We start from the raw sequence: 16,579 nt of genomic DNA, 5'->3' as shown, positions 1-16,579 counted from the left end.
TCCCATCGCTGCCCCAGTGGGCTAGCTTTCAAAGTGCTTGAGCATGCTGTGCTGAAAGAGAAAAGGCATCAGCCCTAAACAAGACAAGTACACCACTTTCTTTAAGGATCAGGCAACGCTGTGGAAGAAGGGGAAGGCACTATGTAAAGTTTCAAAGATGGGCATGGATGGCAAGGGAAAGCCTCCTTTAGACCAGGTACAACCCTTGCAATCCTTAACACACAGTAACTGGTTATTTGCAAAGGGAGCACACAAGATTGGCTCTGTCAATCATCAGTCATAGAAGGGGTGGGGGACCACAGGGCCCTGTCCTGTACCACGGAACATTAATTGTGTGCCCACTGCTCAGCCTACCAGACTCCAGCTCCAAGTCCATGATTACATCACACAGACGGCACCGGTTAAATTCAGTGGATCTCAAAAAGAAATGAAGACATGACCACAAAAGAAAGATTTGAGGGAAGGATGGGAATGCGGTGAACAGGGGTTGTAGGGAGATCTGGGAACGGGGCACAGTAAGGATGATCTGTATGCCTGGCTGAAATTGTCTGAGAACAAATTTAACTAATAAAATGAAACTGCAGCTTTTAGGATCGTCTCCTGCAGAGATGTTATCCGCTGTGTTGGCCTCTAGAGGGAGCACGAAGGTTGCGTTTGTTAAGTGGTAAAGTGCGTGAAAAAGAACTCCAGTCTCACCCACTGAAGCTCATACCAGCAGGTGGGACTATTTCCTTGCAAATAGCCTTGCGGGTTTTTATCCCTCCTTTCTCTACGCTCCCATCCTTACCTAGCAATTAGAATAAAGAAGCCTATGAATTCTTTTCTCCCCATCGTACCTAACCACCCCCAAAACCCCAAAAAACAAACAAACAAAAAAGAAACAAAATAAACAAACAAACAAAAAATATTTAGGTGCAGAGCCCCAAACTAAACCATGGGCTATTTTGAGTAGCTGAAGAGGCCACCCTACAGGCAGCTTCTCGCCTAAAAAGTCCGTGTGTTAAAATCTAAAAGACTCTAGAGTGTGCATTGTCTCTTGCTGGTTTCCTGCCTTGTGGGTGGTTTTCTCTATAACTCTTCCCAAAAAACACCTTTAACTTTTTCTGGAATAAAAACTCAAAGAATAACAATGATCTAGTTCTAAATACCTGTCTCTTCCCTCCTCCGGATCATGGCTACATTCACTGGTGGCTGATCCCGGATTTTAAACACTCAAGAGTTTGCCTTGAGGTAGACCTGGAGTCTGGTTGAGGTTTGTTTTTTCTCCTTTGTCCTGGTAAGAGTTGACCCACAAAGACTTTGATCCCTGGTGCACTGTCCATAGCCAGGGAGAGGCTGTCTTATTCTGTCTGCCCAACATAATACCACCACTGTTTGCAGCTGGCTGCCAAATTCCCATCTGCTTCTCTCTCTCACTGGAATTTTTTTTACATTTAGTTTTGTTTTTATTGATTAATTTTGTTATTTGACAATTTCATATATGTAATTTATTTTTATTTTGTTGCTATTATTTGTTTGTTTTTTAAATAGTGTCTCACTGTATAGCCTTGACTGACCTGGTACTCACTTTGTTGATCAGGCTGATCTTAAACTCACAGAAATCCAACTATCTCTGCCTCCCAAGTGCTGGGATTAAAGGTGTGCACCATCATGCCTGGCCTTGGCTAGAATTTTAAGTTGTTTAAAAGCAGAGACCTTGATTGCTTCACGGTAGCCTGTTTCTGCCCTAAGAGTCCCCTCTCCGGAAAGTCCGCCACGTGTTCAGTACTCTTATGTGTTACCTTCATGCCATTGTCATCAGGTGCACTGGTCAATCCTAGAGGTCCTGCTTGGGAAGTTTTTTCCCTTATCTGCTTCCTTCCCCCTCGGTGCTCCTCTCTGATAATAGCAAGCCACAAGCTTTCTCCTCTGGAATATCCGGATAGCTTCCCACAGGAGTGATGGTGGCTGCAATTTGGAAAAAGCAGTGTGCTTTTCTCTTTTTTCCTGTCTTCAAAAATGCAAACCAAAATAAATGAATCAATCAATAAATAAAGTCAAGATCTGATTTTGGACATTAAAAAAAGAGTTTTGCAAAAAGACAAGATGTTCAAAGGTCTTCTTTGAAGAAGACAATAGATTTTATAAACGTTTCGGTTTCCAGTTACACGGCAAGGAGCTTGGAAGAATATAACTTTCTACCATACAGTAGGTGGGAGGTGAACAGGGTACACGGTTTTGTCTGACTTTCCCCTCAAGCTGCAGTCTGGAGACAAGCAGGAAAGTGGGAGAGAGGTTCCAGGAAGCCTGCTAAGGAACTTCTTGGCCACCTGGGAATGGGGGTGGGGTGATGAGATGAAGTAAGCTAGAGACATCAGAGAGAATGACAGTGTAACCATGGTCCTCCACCTTCATCTTTTCTCTCAGGATATAAAAACGCAGGGTTGAGAGCCAGAGTGCCCCCTGGGCCAGCTGACATGAGGGTGTAGAGGCACTGGGGCCTGTAAAGCCAGTGAGAGCTGAAAGGAGGGAGGGAAGCAGTCAGAGAGCTCCAGGGACCCATGCAGCTGAAAGGGAGGGACAGACAGTAATGTGTACCAGCTGCAATCTCAGCTGCCTCCCTTAATGACACCATTGAGGATCAGCAGCAAAGGGGACAAAACACAGCTCTGGAGCCAGAGGACCCTGGTTTTGAGGACTCTTTCCTCCTAAATCCATGAGCCATCCTCGTCGCTAGGGACAGCTGGTAATAAAACTGTAGACTAAGCAATTCCCCCCAAGGGGCATGAAGGCTCTCCCCTGACCCATCTGTCTCCCTGGACTGTGGAGGGGTTCGTGAGCAAAAGCGGATCTAGGCAAGTCTGGGCCTCGTTTCTGAACACTGGAGCTCTGTGGTGAGTTTGTTAAACCCCGATACCTGTCTACCCTTATGCTTCATAGTGCACATACTCCATTCAGGAGGCACAGAATCTTTAAAGGTGTGAGAATCGGATCGGATCTCCTAGCCCAACCCTACCGTAACCTTCCAGCTGGGCACTGAGTGAAACACCAGCACTTCACCACTTCACCGTGGCATCCAAGGGCCTGCATCTGATCTTGCCTTCCTGTTGCCTCCAGCGCACCCCTTTCTATCTGGTAGATCATGCTGTGCCTAGGCCTCAGTGTTGCTCCTCCCTGCCTGCCAAGCCCCCCTCAGCCTTTCCAGATAAGTAGCTTCATTAACATCCCCCAGCCCCTGCTCTGGACTTTGTTCTACTTCCTGCCAGAGGGAAGTCTCCTGCCTCACTGCTTCTTTCTACAACACCCACGGCCCCTCCACGGAGATGTCTGTAGGCTGTTTCCTTCTCCCTGCATTTCAGCTCTGGTACTCTGAAACAACGCTTTAAGCTGCATGGAAATGGCTTAGTGAGCGCTTAGCATCCAGGTCTCCAGAGGCAAAGTCTGAAGCAGGGGTTCTCAACTTGGGAGTCGCCATCCCTTTTGCAAACCTCTGTCTCCAAAAAATATTTACATTACGATTCCTTACAGCAGCAAAATTACAATTATGAAGTAGCAGTGGAAATAATTTTATGGTGGGGGAGGGGGGTCCCCACAGCACGAAGAATTGTATTAGGAGAGTTGAGAACTCTGAGCTAAAGGTCAGGTCAGGAGTCTACACTTTATAAAAGTTCTTCGGGTATATGCAGGGTGCAGCCAGCCTGAGAGCTGCTGGACTAGCAGGCAGAGAACAGACTGTTTAGCTCCATAAACTGAGGGAATAAATTGTGTTGTTTTAAATTTCCTCGAACAATTAGCACAGAGCTAATGATTCAAACACATTTTATGCCTGAATCTGTAGATATTGGCTCTTCCTGCCTTTGGAAGTGTTTCTCGGTAGCAATTGGAGTCTGCAAATTTTCCGTTTGAATGCTATTACGAGTTTCAGCTTATAAAGTGAGGAACCAAAACTGAAAAGGATTGTGAGCATCTCTCAGCGCAGCAGCACAGTGGTCGCTTTCCTCCTCTAGGCCATAGAACTCCACAGTCTACTGCAGAAAGCTCTCTCTGCTCTAATGAGATCCCCACTGGATCCCAGAGACAGTTGCTTTACTTCTTCTCCTTTCTCTCAGTACTCCTGGGCCTTATTTCTGTGAAGAGTCATGTCATCAACAAGATTAACACTTCTGGATAAGCCCTGTCCTCAGGAACCTCCTGCTCATTGATTCTCTCATCGCTGCTTGTAAAATAGCAGACAGGCATCTGTGAATCAGGCAGAGGCACTTTCTGGTCCACATCATGGGCTCATCCAGTTAAGCAGATACCGTGATATGTATTTTCCTTTTAGGTTATACTGTGGATATTGTGCATGTGTGTCTGTGAGTCCCTGTATTAGAGCGTGCATGAATGCATTGCGTGGGGGAGAGGGTAGGTCAGAGGACGTTGCTGTCATTCCTCAGGTGCTGTCCACCTGATTTTTTTGAGATAGGATCTCTTCCTTGGAGTTTGTCATGTAGGATAGGCTGGCTATTCAGAGAGCCCCAGGCATCTGCCTGTCTCTGCTTTCTTTTTTAATGCTAGGGTTATAAGTACTGGACACCACACCCAACTTTTTTTTTTCTTACTGTAGATACTGGGGGAGTGGAGCTCAGTTCTTCATGTTTGTAACACAAATTTTAGTAAGGCATAATTTACCCACAGTGAACCATATCTATTTAGGCGAAGGCAGTTTCGTCACCAAGTAAGATTTTACAAATGTATGCAATAAGTTTCCTCATGCCTACAGGAATCAGTCTCTCATCCCTGGCCCCAGGCAACAGGGATCTGCTTTCTGTCCCTACAGGTCAATTTGCACTATCAAGAATTGCAAACAAATGGTATTAAACATAGCATGATTTTGTATCCAATTTGTTTTGTTTGTCATAATATTTTTAATGTAAATTCTTTTCATTTTATCCTAACCTTTTGTTCTCTTACTGTCTTAGTTTCTTTTCCTGCTGCTGTCATAAAACACCCTGACAAAAGCAACTTAAAGGAGAAAGGGTTTCTTCTGGCTCACAGTTCAAGAGTACAGTTCATCGTGGCAGAGGAGTCAAGGATCAGGAGCTTGAAGCAGCTGTTCAGATCCTACCCTCCATGGTACCCACCATCAGGATACAGAGGGATGAATGAACAGAGAGTGAAGAAAAGATCAGCTCCTTTTCTTCATGTTTATAGTACAGAGAATGGTGCCACCCACAGTAGACAAGCCTTTCCTTTCAGTGAACACAGTCAAAATGACCACAAACATGACTAGAGGCTCATCTCTCAGGTAATTCTATATTTTGTCAAGTGGGAGGTTAGCACTGAGGTAATCTTCCCAGTACCATTACCACCCCTACTCTCTTAAATCTGATGACTTAAGCTTCCTATGCATATTTCCATCCCTCTGTCAATATACATGCATAGACATATAAGAAACCTGGGTGGTTCAGTCTGCAGAGATCATATCTGCAGTACACAAAATAGGACAGAGTAGGGTGGAAGAACATATCTGGAAGTGCTAAAGGAGAATATTCAAGAGCACTAGGTAAGCATTCCTGTAAATCAGAAAACTCAGAAGCTCCCAAGGGGCCTGCCAATGGTAACATCATTTCAACGGTACGATGCACGAATGCACACATACAATATCCACAGTTGTCTTAGCTAGGGTTTAAATGCTGTGAACAGACACCATGACCATGGCAAGTTTTATAAAGGACAACATTTAATTGGGGCTGGCTTATAGGTTCAGAGGCTCAATCCATTACCATCAAGGTGGGAGCATGGCAACATCTAGGCAGGCATGGTGCAGGAGGAGCCGAGACTTCTACATCTTCATCTGAAGGCCACTAAGACAAGACTAGTGGCCTCGAGGAATGTCTCCAAGCACCCTCCCACAGTGACAGCCTTCCTTCAACAAAACCACACCTACTCCAACAAGGCTACACCTCCTTATAGTGCCACTCCGTGGGCCAAGCATATTCAAACTACCACAATAGTGTAACGTAAAAGGAAAATATCTATCCTGGAGTTACAGCTGTGGTGTTTTGAAAATCTGCTTAAGTCAATGAGCACAATGTGAACCAGAAAATGCATCTGCCTGGTTCACAAATGCCTACCTTCTATTTTACAAGCAGTGATGAAAAAATAGATGAACTGATTCCAAATCCCATCTCATATTTCTGCCAAGAGGGTTTAATGCTTCATAAAATTTGGAAATTCTTATGGGCAAGGATATTTAGGACCTGTGGAATACTTAACGGTGTCCATGACAATGAGGTGATAATGGTGATCAGTATTGATAATGGATGTAATGGTGGTGATGATGGTAAAGATAACAAAGATGGGACTATTGATGAAGATGGCTTTGATGATGTTGGTGATGATGACAGTAATGACAAGTAGTCAGACGGCAGGGATGGTGATGTTGATGATGTTGTTGACGGTGATGACGACAATGGTGACGATGACAAGGATGAAGATGAAGATGAATTTGACAATGATGAAGTTGATGATGGTGATGATGACAATGGCAGCAGTCATAAGAACAGTGGTATTTTCAATGATACTCATCTCTCTAGGGAAAGCTGAAGGTAGACAAAACCTATCTTTCCATAGTCTCATTCTCACCACCTCCCATGAGACATGCATCATCCTTTCCATTTTAGAGGAGGGGCCTGAAGCCAATGCAGTTTCCAACAATTCCCAAAAAGAAGCCCAGTAAGCACTTAGCTTGCTCTTCATAGTTCAGCACAGGTAAAGATCAGCTGTTGGCATTTTAGTGGCATAAAACCCGCTGATTTTTCATGCTTAAAATAAAAACACACTTTCTCCATACCAAATTGTTTCTAAGCCTTTGAGAGAGAATAAGGTGAAGTAGGTTACCTTGGAGGCATTTCTGTTTTGTTATCAGTGTTATTATTAGGCAGCAAACCGAAAATGCAGATTTAAAAAAAAAAAAAAAGCTGATGATGTACATTCTACTTATTTTAAAACTCAAAATACTGCCCCTGGCTTGGCCAGCTCATGAGAGTTTCAGATCCTCATTTAGAAAGGGACAGTGGTTGGGGGTCAGGGAGGGGGAGGTTGGTTCCCTACCTCTGTTCAATTTCTACCTTGCATGGCCATGATTTAGATAGATGTCCACAACTCCTGCAGGGTAGCCTGTGTGCTGCAGCATGGCCCTAAGGCTCCTGACAAAGTTGCTCCAACACATCTGTTCTTCATGCCCTTAGGCTTAGGGGCGCCATCCCCTTCCTCTTGTTTACCTTCCCTAGGACCTGGCCATCCCATGTACTTAGTATTACGCTAATACTGTTCAGCTCCTTAACCATCTTTCCCTGCCCTGCTCTTTGGTCCTAAGCATATCCCCTTTGCCAGCTACTTTGTTTGGTTTGCCAATATAGACTGGTTCAAGGAGCTGGGAAGACTAGAGGAATTGGGAAACTCTGTTTCTCCCTGTTTGCTCCTCCCATCACATTCCTCTCAGCAGCCACCCCATCTCTGGATACTGTTGATGGGTTCCAGTCTCTGGGTCCTCTTGGCATTCTCTGTACCACACCCATGGTGCTGCTGTCCAGCATCTTCACCTGTCCTTCAGGGACCTATATCCAACATCTGGGCCTCTTTTGAGTTCTAGGCTGTGACACCCAAAACTTTGCTCCTAGACCGTGGGGTATTAGCTGCCTTTTTACATCCTTTTTCAGTTTTGGGTGTGTGGGGCATGTGTGCGCATGTGCTTGTGACCACTTTCCTTTACACATTCAGATTCCATTCCTCCACCATTTTGTTAAGGTGAGAAATAAGCAACAGAATGTGTGAGAACCGCATAACGGAATGCATTGTCTTGACCATGCTGGCAGCACAGCTGTGCAGTGTTACGCACACTCACCATGCACCTATTCTCTAGGACTGTTCTATCTTACAACTCCAAACCTGTACCCACCCATCAAACAGCCCCTGTTTGTACTTTCTAGGCCCCTAGCCATCAATCTATGTCCTAGTTCTACTAATATGTCTACTTTTCATTCGTCATATAAAGCTCCTTAACCATCTAAAATGAAATCCTTCTACCTAATCCCTCTTATTAAAATCAGTGGTGAGGTCTCTGCTTTTTCTTAATTGATTGGTTCCTTAGGCTCAAGGGGTTGTTGTTCCTGTTGTCGGTGGCCAGTTGTCTTACAGTTCTGATAGCCTGTTCTTACTCTGTGCTCATGTTATCTAGCATTGAGATTCATGTTATCTGGTTTGTCTTTGGAATAGTCCTGTCTTTAAATAATTTCCAGCTAAATACTTGGAATGTGCCGTCGAGTTCATTCAATTCTTCCCAGGTTCATGGCAGATGAGCTACGGAGTTGTTGAGAGAGAGGATTACATCAAGGTCAAGTTGACGTGATAGCAAAGCTGAAAGTTCTATGAACTCAGAAACACTGTATAGTGTTACCATTACTGGCCGTGGTGACATTCCAGATGAGACTATATTGGAGGCTCTCCATGTTCCCAGTGTCCCTTGAGGCACTAATGTCTGTAAGAGAAGAATAACAAACAACCAAATAGCTACAGCTTTCATTTCAACAGACCCTTTGTGGGACAGAAAGAAAAGCTAAGAGCAGAACCCTGTATCCTGCCCAAGAGAGGATGTGGGGAAGTTAATTAAAAGCCCATATTCACATTCTCAAGTTAATGTAGGAGAAGAGGCCAGAGTGTCTGTGTCCTTACATGATGCAGGCTCCAGCTTCACCAAGCAGACTCCAATCCCAGTTGAGTCCCAGCACTCCGGTGACATTTCAATGTCCTCACTTAAAATGAAGAAATAGAGTTGCTTTTCCAGAATAGTAAGAGACTGGAAAATCCCTGACCACCAGCCAGCTTATAAACACCAGGAAGCCTCGACCAGGCCAGAAATTTCCCTGGCAGGGAGCCGGGGGTCCCTGACTTTTTCAGGAGATATCTTTCCTTCCAAGGGATGGAAGGATGAAAGGAGAGGCAGTAGATCCCCCAGGAGTTGTGCTTGGCTCAAGGATCATAGGACAGCATGGGAAGAGGTGAATAGACTGTGGATGAACTCAGTGAGGAGGGCCCTGGTTTGCTTGCATGGCAGCTTGGTGGGTTGTGCATCTGAAAAACTATTCACCACCAACCTCTGCCTGAAGACCAAACAATATCTAGGTGAGAAATTAAGGAGTGTCTTTAGCAAATGTTTATGGAAAACCCGGATATCCTGGTTAGGATTTTTCTTCCTCCAAGGCTGGATTGGTGTCTTTGAATTCAGGCAGAACCAAGCATGTTTAAAAGAAAATCCTCATGCATGTGAATGTTGTGATGAGATGGAATACGACACAGTCCCAGTATCTCTGGGGATTCGTTGATGGCAATGGCCAGGTTCAGGGGACATGCAGTTGTTAAGAAAACAGTCATAGTAGCCTTTTGGTCATCCTTTCAGCTGGATTGAGTACACTGAGAGGAGAGTGGAATTAGGGTTCCATTGCCATTCAGAGGGTCCTCGGAAAGACTAAACCGTGGTTTGACATTGAAGAGAAAAGTAGCACTTTCCTGGAAACAGCAGCGGGGCTTTAATTTGATGTCTGTGAAGCAGGTATACATGCTCTCAGGAATGAACATGTCAAAAAGCTTCCCAGACTCTAAAACAGGAAGAGCCATCCCTTAGGTAGACGAGGCTATTGCTAGGTATATAAAAGAATTGGCTGTCACAAACCCAGCAACAGAAACTGTTTGCATCCAGTGAGTGAAACATGCAAGCAAGCACAGGGCGGCGTGGCTGGAGAAGGCATCGCATCATGAAGGTTAAAGTCGTATTTATTTATTTATTTTGGTGGTATATGAGAAAGTATGCTTTACAAGCTATAGAAAATGGTGAAATGCAGTATTACAATATCCAAGGAGCTATCACCATCTCTATAGAAAAAATGATAATGGTTCCTTTACTGAAAGCCTCCTCTGCTGAGACTGACTGCAGAGTTAGCACATAGTTGCCCAGACAGTGTGAGAGCAGGGACATCTTGTATACCTCCGATCCTCTGTGCCCACTTCATGAATGTGGGAAGAGCCTATCCTCCTCTTAGGCATGAACTTAAGATCCACAAAGGATCAAACAGACAAACCTATAGATCTTGATTTAAGCAAAGGAGGTTTTGGGGTGCTTCTTAGAAAGCAGTCAAACCAACCTACATTCCTCAAGCATCTATCAGTTGCAGTACTTCACAACACACAGAACGTGCCTTATGGTAAATATTTAATTATCTCCAAGATTACACCTTTAAATTTGCCAAGCATGATTATTTCATGAGCATATTAAATTCTATATAATCAATTATTAATGTCTCTAAAATAACCAAACTACTCGGCGTTAATAAAAGCACCAGCAAATTAAATGTTGCAACTGTCTACATCTCCACTACATTTCGAACAAGCAGAACAGAAAGAAAGAGAATACTAATAAATTGGTCTTATTCAGTCCACCCAACATACCCCAACTGTCCTTCAGGTAGATAAAAATGCTGTAGACATTTTATCACCATGTGTATCATAATTATTAATCTGGGCTCCTGGGCAGGATGCCATGAATTGGCTCCAAGAAGCTGAGTATCTCTGCAGTCATATGGAAAGTCTTGGGTATCATAAGCTATGTGGTGGTGCTAGGATGAAGGCTAGACTCTCAGTGCTATAAATGCATTAAGTGTGCTCATATTTCAAAGGAAGATGAGAATTAGTGAATATTTTGGATCTGTTGCATCCTTGGCCCCTCTCAGATAACGAACACTAGGTGAATATTTTGCTTTAGCAGGAGGCTGGGCAAGGAGCACTGACAACTGACAAGGAGACTCGTGAGTAAAAAGACACTTAGAAATCAGTGTTTTGGTTCTGTCTGTTTGGGAATTGACAGCCAAAACGTCCCTGCTCAAAATAAACAAGGAAAATCCATTGCATATCTGCACCATCCAGACCTAGTCTGGAAGTTTGAACTGTGGTTTTAAGTGACAAAGACCAGGGCCGAGCTATTTAGTTGTCCTATCTCTAACTGGTCCAAATACTCCATGCATGATAAGACTGGGGTTTCAAAGGCTGCTCCCCAGGCCGCTGTCACTGTTTCAGGTCAGCATTTGTTCAAGAGCTTTTCAAATCAGAGGCCTGGAGTATGTGCAGTGGGTGTTTGTCATACTGTCTCGGTAGAGTCTTGGAGTTGGCTTTTGCTAATGTGTAACTGCAGGTGATTTTAAGAAAGGAGTTGTGAAGAATTTGGTACTCCAAATGTTGAAGTGGATGAAGACATACACATACGATGAGAATGATGAATGAAGTGAAGTGAGGAGAATGACGTCGCCCCGTTTCTCGGATGTTCTGACCTTCCTGTGTTCAGTCTGCTGAATCTGAGTCTGGCTTATCTACTGAGGATGACCTCAGAAAGGAGTCCCAAAGCCTTTGTCCTCCTTGGGGATGTGCAGCAGGGATTATAGCTGCCTGGAAGTCCCTGCTCTGCTCTACCACCTCTGCATTAGCGTCTTTCTAATAAGGAAATTAATGTGATATCTGAGCCAAATCCATAAGCAAGAATTATTTGCCAAGCTGTGCCTTTCCGAGCCCCGACCTTATAGACCATAAAGAAGAATGTCTGTAGCAACAGTTCTGCAGCCTTCCATCTTAGAAGAAGCAGAAAGGCAGAGTGGAAGAATAACGGCCCCAGGATCCTACGTCATTTAGCCATCCATTTATCCAGCAAATACCTGATTGCTTACCATGCACTCAGTATTAAGATTCAAGGGGATATGAGAAACAGTTCCTGTCCTTGAGAGGGTCTCATCGTTGTCAGAGTAGATCAGGGGAGAGGATCAGAACTTGCATTCTAGGTTCACGAAACAGAATGACAGAGAGCCACATTCTTGCCGTGATCCACTATTGCATCGTGGCAGACAATCTGTTTATTAAAAAACTAATGGATATGTTGAATGGTCAAGGACACATCTACCCACCTCTCCAACATAACACTCAGTCTCTTGATTTCTACAAAAGTTATGATTGAATTCACTTGAAATATCTATCAATTGGTTGTTTAATTATAATTATAAGTGCTGAGAGGCAAGTGGCATTGAGAAGGCTCATGAAAGGATACCTGGTTCAGAGCTGAACGTGAGACAGATATTTCTTAAGCAAGTAACTCCAGCTGAAACCAGAATAAGAGGAGTGTGGACTGAGTGCTGGGCTGGGACCTGCCAGGAAGACTGAAGCCTGGGAATGTGGTTCAGCAAGGCTAGAGGGAAGCAGTTAAGCTTGCATAGGTTTTCTTCCTGCTAATTGTATGTGATCATGAGAAGTGTTCTCATATATAAAGGACTCATATATAAATGACCAGGCTATAGCAAGGCATGAAGAACTGTCTTGTAAAATATAACTTTATAGAAGCAAATTATCGTGGTATGCAGTGCCTGGAAACTCCTATTTCCTCTTCTGAAAACTGTCAGATGGTTTTGGTGGGCTTCCATTTGGGATACCCTCAGCCCCTCAGAAAGTCTTCTGTGCTATGGAAGCTGGCATATGCACCCTGTTATTGGTCTCCAGATGTCCTATCCAGGGTCTCCTGTAAACTCAGCCAGAAATGAATGCCTTTCTGTAGCCTACAGGATCCTGGGAAGGAGTAGCCTTTCTGGTTTCTGGGGTGCCATCACTTTGATTTACTCTCTCCATTTTTTTCAGACTCAATGAATCCTAGAATTTTTTTTGACTTCTGAAAACTATGTTTGACACCAGCAGCCCATGTTTAGATAAACATCCATTTTTAAAATAACCCATTAAAGTCCACATTAATAAAATCTGTAGATACTGATGAATTGAATTCCACCAAAATAGAATTGCATCTCACTTTTGCCTAAATTTTACATATCAATTCCAAATGGTTCCAAAATGCCCAATGGATACTCTGGATTGAGATGAGCCCTGTCTGCTCATCCTGTTCGTGTCACTTGCCCTTTTTAAAGGTGGGCAGGTACCTCAGGCAGAGTTTCTAGACTGGACATGGTATCCGCCCTCAAAACAGATTTCATGTCTGCAAGAGTTCACAAAGCATCTCCCACCTGTGTCTGCACATTGTCACTTTTTACTTAATGAAGGAGGCATAGGAAAATCTCTCTGGGCCCCTGATACCTAATGTTGGCCGTTTTATCCACATGCTGTGGCTTTATTCCAAGAGCTGTTCATACCCATTTTTACTCTATACCCTGTGTCCTCTCTCTGGCAGGACAAACAGGGCAGGGGACAGCTTCTACATGTGCTCCACTCTGTAAGAAAGCAGATTTTAGAAAGAATTGGGTATCTTAGCAGATACCACTTGCCAGGGGGTATCTTTGAAAATGAAACCAAGAAAAAAGAGTTTTCATCACCTTGTAAGGTAGAGAACGGCAAGAAAGAAGCTTAGAAAAACCTATGTGGTTGATTAATGGGCTGTTTCTGCATGAAGTCTGTGAATGACTTGTAGGGCTTTGTATGTCATTTTCCTCACTTAGAAAATGAGGTACCTTAATCAGAATCTGCATGGCTCCTGGGGTCCCTTAGCTCCTAAAGCATGACTTCTTGAGCTATACTGTGCACACAATTCACTTAGAAACCTTGTTAAAGTGCATTGTGATGAGCAAGAGTTTAGAGCCTAAGGTTCTAACATTTCTAGCAGGCTCCCGGATGATGGACAAGCTACAAAACAACGTTTGATTTGCAAGGTTTTAGAACCCTGTGAGCCCTTCAACATCTTCTTCTCACTAGGGTGAGCCCGCTTAAAACAGAGACCACACGAAGCCCTGAAACTGCCTGGGATGGTTTGAACTCAGAGATCTGTCCATCAACATACTTGCACATACTAACTTTTTTTTTTTTTTTAACATCTGAGGTAAGCCCCAGTCTTAAGGAGGTTGTCAGTAGTTAGAAGAGAGGGTCATGGAAAAAGTTCTCCAATTTAGTTCTTGTAACAACCTTAGGACGCCAACATAAGGCGCTCAGCTCACAAATATAGGACATGAGAAAGAGACAAGGTGTATCGCTACCCACGTCCGACCTTCGGAATAAGGCAGCGGCAACTGTGTTCTTCTTCAAGCGGTTTATTCAGCTATCCCTGTACAGCACGCTTCCTCTCTCTCCTTCTCTTCTCTTGTCTTTTTATCTCTCTCTCTCTCTCTTCTCTTGTCTTGTCTTTTTCTCCAGCTCCCACAGCCCCTTATAAGCATTGCCTTGATCCTATCAGCAGCTGCTAGTCACTGCTTATTGGCCACTCTCAATGATGTGAGGTGGGGTGATCAGGTAACCACACCTCTCAGCACATACAACTCCATATATGGAGTTGTCTTTTCTCTCAAGCTATGCCTATGCCAAGTGCCACTTTGTAATGGTGAGAGTGGAGCCGCTTCCCACAAAGGTGGGGTCGAATTACTTTCTGAAGGTCAGATACCCAGTAGATAAAAAGATTTAGGTTCTAACCAGGTTCTGGGTTAAACATCCCTGTTCTTTCATTTCACATCATTAATTCTCACCAAGCACCACATGAGAAAGACCCTAAGGATAAATTGCAAGAAGAGTCCCAGCGGAGTGAAGTTTGAATCACTAGAAACCTGTCTGAACTGGTCAGTATCCATAGCCCCTGAAGATTCACTCCCCACCCTTTTGTCTACCAGTGGGACTGACTACTATTGGGGCTCTGGCCTCCAGCTGGGTCTGGACAATAGGAAGGAAGCAGCTGTAAAAGATTAAGGAGAAGGAGATGGGACAGTTACCCTTAACCTTCTGTTTTACTATTGATCCCTAAGTGCAAACAGGGGGTTCAGGGTCAAACCAAATACAGGTAGGTTACAGGAATAACCTACCTGTAACGCTGGGGCTGAATTCACTGTGCGTGAGGTTCTGTGTTTACTCCCTAGCTTTGCAAGATAATAATGATAATAAATAATTATCACCTTGAGTGCTTGAGTTAGGGCTGTCCTAAGCACTTTATTTGAAATAACTCATACCTCCACCACAAGCCCAAACAGTTGTGAGTATCCTTTTAAAGGAGAGAAGGAAATTGAGGCATAGAGGATTGAAGATGTTTGTAGTCCCCAAGTGGACAGAATTTGACCCTCTGTGGTCTGGCTTTGAGCTAGTTGTCGGTGCATATGCTGTGCTCAAGCAAGGACTTCCAGAGGCTGTCAGCTGTTTCAGAGTAGGGATAGACACTGAAGAAAGTGATCCTTGAGAGAGAAAAGTGCCCAGATGTGCAGGAGAGGCATTGGGGGGTGGGGGGAGTCCTGGCATGCTCAGCTTCTCGTGAAATGTATAGAATCTATCTTGGAGCTCTGTACTCTCCTTTCTGCCTGTCCTGGGGCTGATTATGGAAAGTCTGTCTTCCTTATTCACATGCCCCAAGTCAAAATTCCTTTACCTCAGTAAAGGTAGAAAGGAGAAGTGGTGAATCAAGATGGCTTCTTCCTGAATCAAGATGGCTGGTAGCTGCCAGTGTTGTGAGCACCAGTTAGCATAAGGTCTTAAAGTGACAACTGTCCCAATTGTCATTGAACCCAAGTTGCCACCTCTTCATAATCAAGAGATTCAGAGACAGATTGTTAGCAGTTAGCTTACAGGTGTCTTCCCTTGCCCACTGGAGATACAGCCTAAGACAACTCCCCCCACCCCACCCCCCACACTGGATGTCTAAACCTTCAGATAGTACCAAACCCTAAAGAGCCTGTGTCTTTCTTGTGTGCATGCACTTGTGGTGAACTATGGTTTAAGCACAGTAGGCGGCTGACAACAGCAATACTACCAAGCATTTATAACAATTAAGTGTGATACATTCTTTTAAATGTACCACTTGTTTCTAGAATTTTCTATTGACTATTTTTAGATGGTGTTTCACGTTGGGTAACTGGAACCATGGAAAGCAACTTCAGATAAGGGACGCTAGTGCTTTGCTTGTAATTGCTCAGAGACCATTTATTTCAGCAGCTACCTTGTTGCCTGTCCACTATGTGCAAACACAGATAGTCTAAGCCTTGTTTTCTTCATCTATACAATGGTGATCACACCCACACAACACTGCCTGACATCTTCACAGTATAGAAGCGAAACGAAGTCTGTTCACAGACATGGATGGACGCCACTTCCTTTCCAACATGAGATTGTAATAAAGGCATCATTACCCAGTAGTCCCTCCCTTTCCCTCTCTCCTTTCCAAGTCTTGTTGTGAAAACTTTCAAAAATACATACAAGTAAGGCAAAGTAAAATGTACCTTCCTCATCACCACCAAGATGTGACCGTATCCAACAGCTTTGCATTTGACTCGTCTATTTTATTTTCATAAAAAAAAGCGTTTTAAAGCTATTCCAAATACCAAAAATCAAATCTCCAGCTCTTCTCTGTGTTTCTAGAAAGTTTTCTTAATGTCAGTAACACACCTAACAAAAGAAGCAGCAACCAGTGGGAGGTCACCTAGGCAAATTCAGATGCCTCTCATTACCAATAGGCTTCTCATGCTTCATCTGTTCACATCAAGATCCAAATATGGTAACTAGAGCAAGATGGAAACTAGCACACAGGGCCCTGTTTATAGTCCTCAGAGTTCAGGAATTTCTT

The 16,579-nt window shown here is 43.8% G+C and overlaps 1 long non-coding RNA gene across 2 annotated transcripts in view; it reads right to left on the bottom strand.

Moving 5' to 3' along the window:
• Positions 1 to 4,966: 4,966 nt before the first annotated feature.
• LOC143437136 (uncharacterized) overlaps positions 4,967 to 16,579 on the bottom strand; it is a 33,243-nt gene continuing 21,630 nt past the window's right edge. The window contains exons 3-4 of one of the 2 annotated variants that reach the window (XR_013106787.1): positions 8,695 to 8,774; positions 4,967 to 8,500 (exon numbers count right to left, since the gene is read on the bottom strand). This is a non-coding gene — a long non-coding RNA (uncharacterized LOC143437136). The remainder of the gene's footprint in view (positions 8,501 to 8,694; positions 8,775 to 16,579) is intronic. The other variant, XR_013106788.1, reaches the window with a different exon arrangement.

The sequence above is a fragment of the Arvicanthis niloticus genome, chromosome 23, assembly GCF_011762505.2.
Source record: "Arvicanthis niloticus isolate mArvNil1 chromosome 23, mArvNil1.pat.X, whole genome shotgun sequence".
Taxonomy (NCBI): domain Eukaryota; kingdom Metazoa; phylum Chordata; class Mammalia; order Rodentia; family Muridae; genus Arvicanthis; species Arvicanthis niloticus.
Note: the sequence above shows the minus strand (reverse complement) of the source record. Positions and strands in the feature narration are given on the sequence as shown.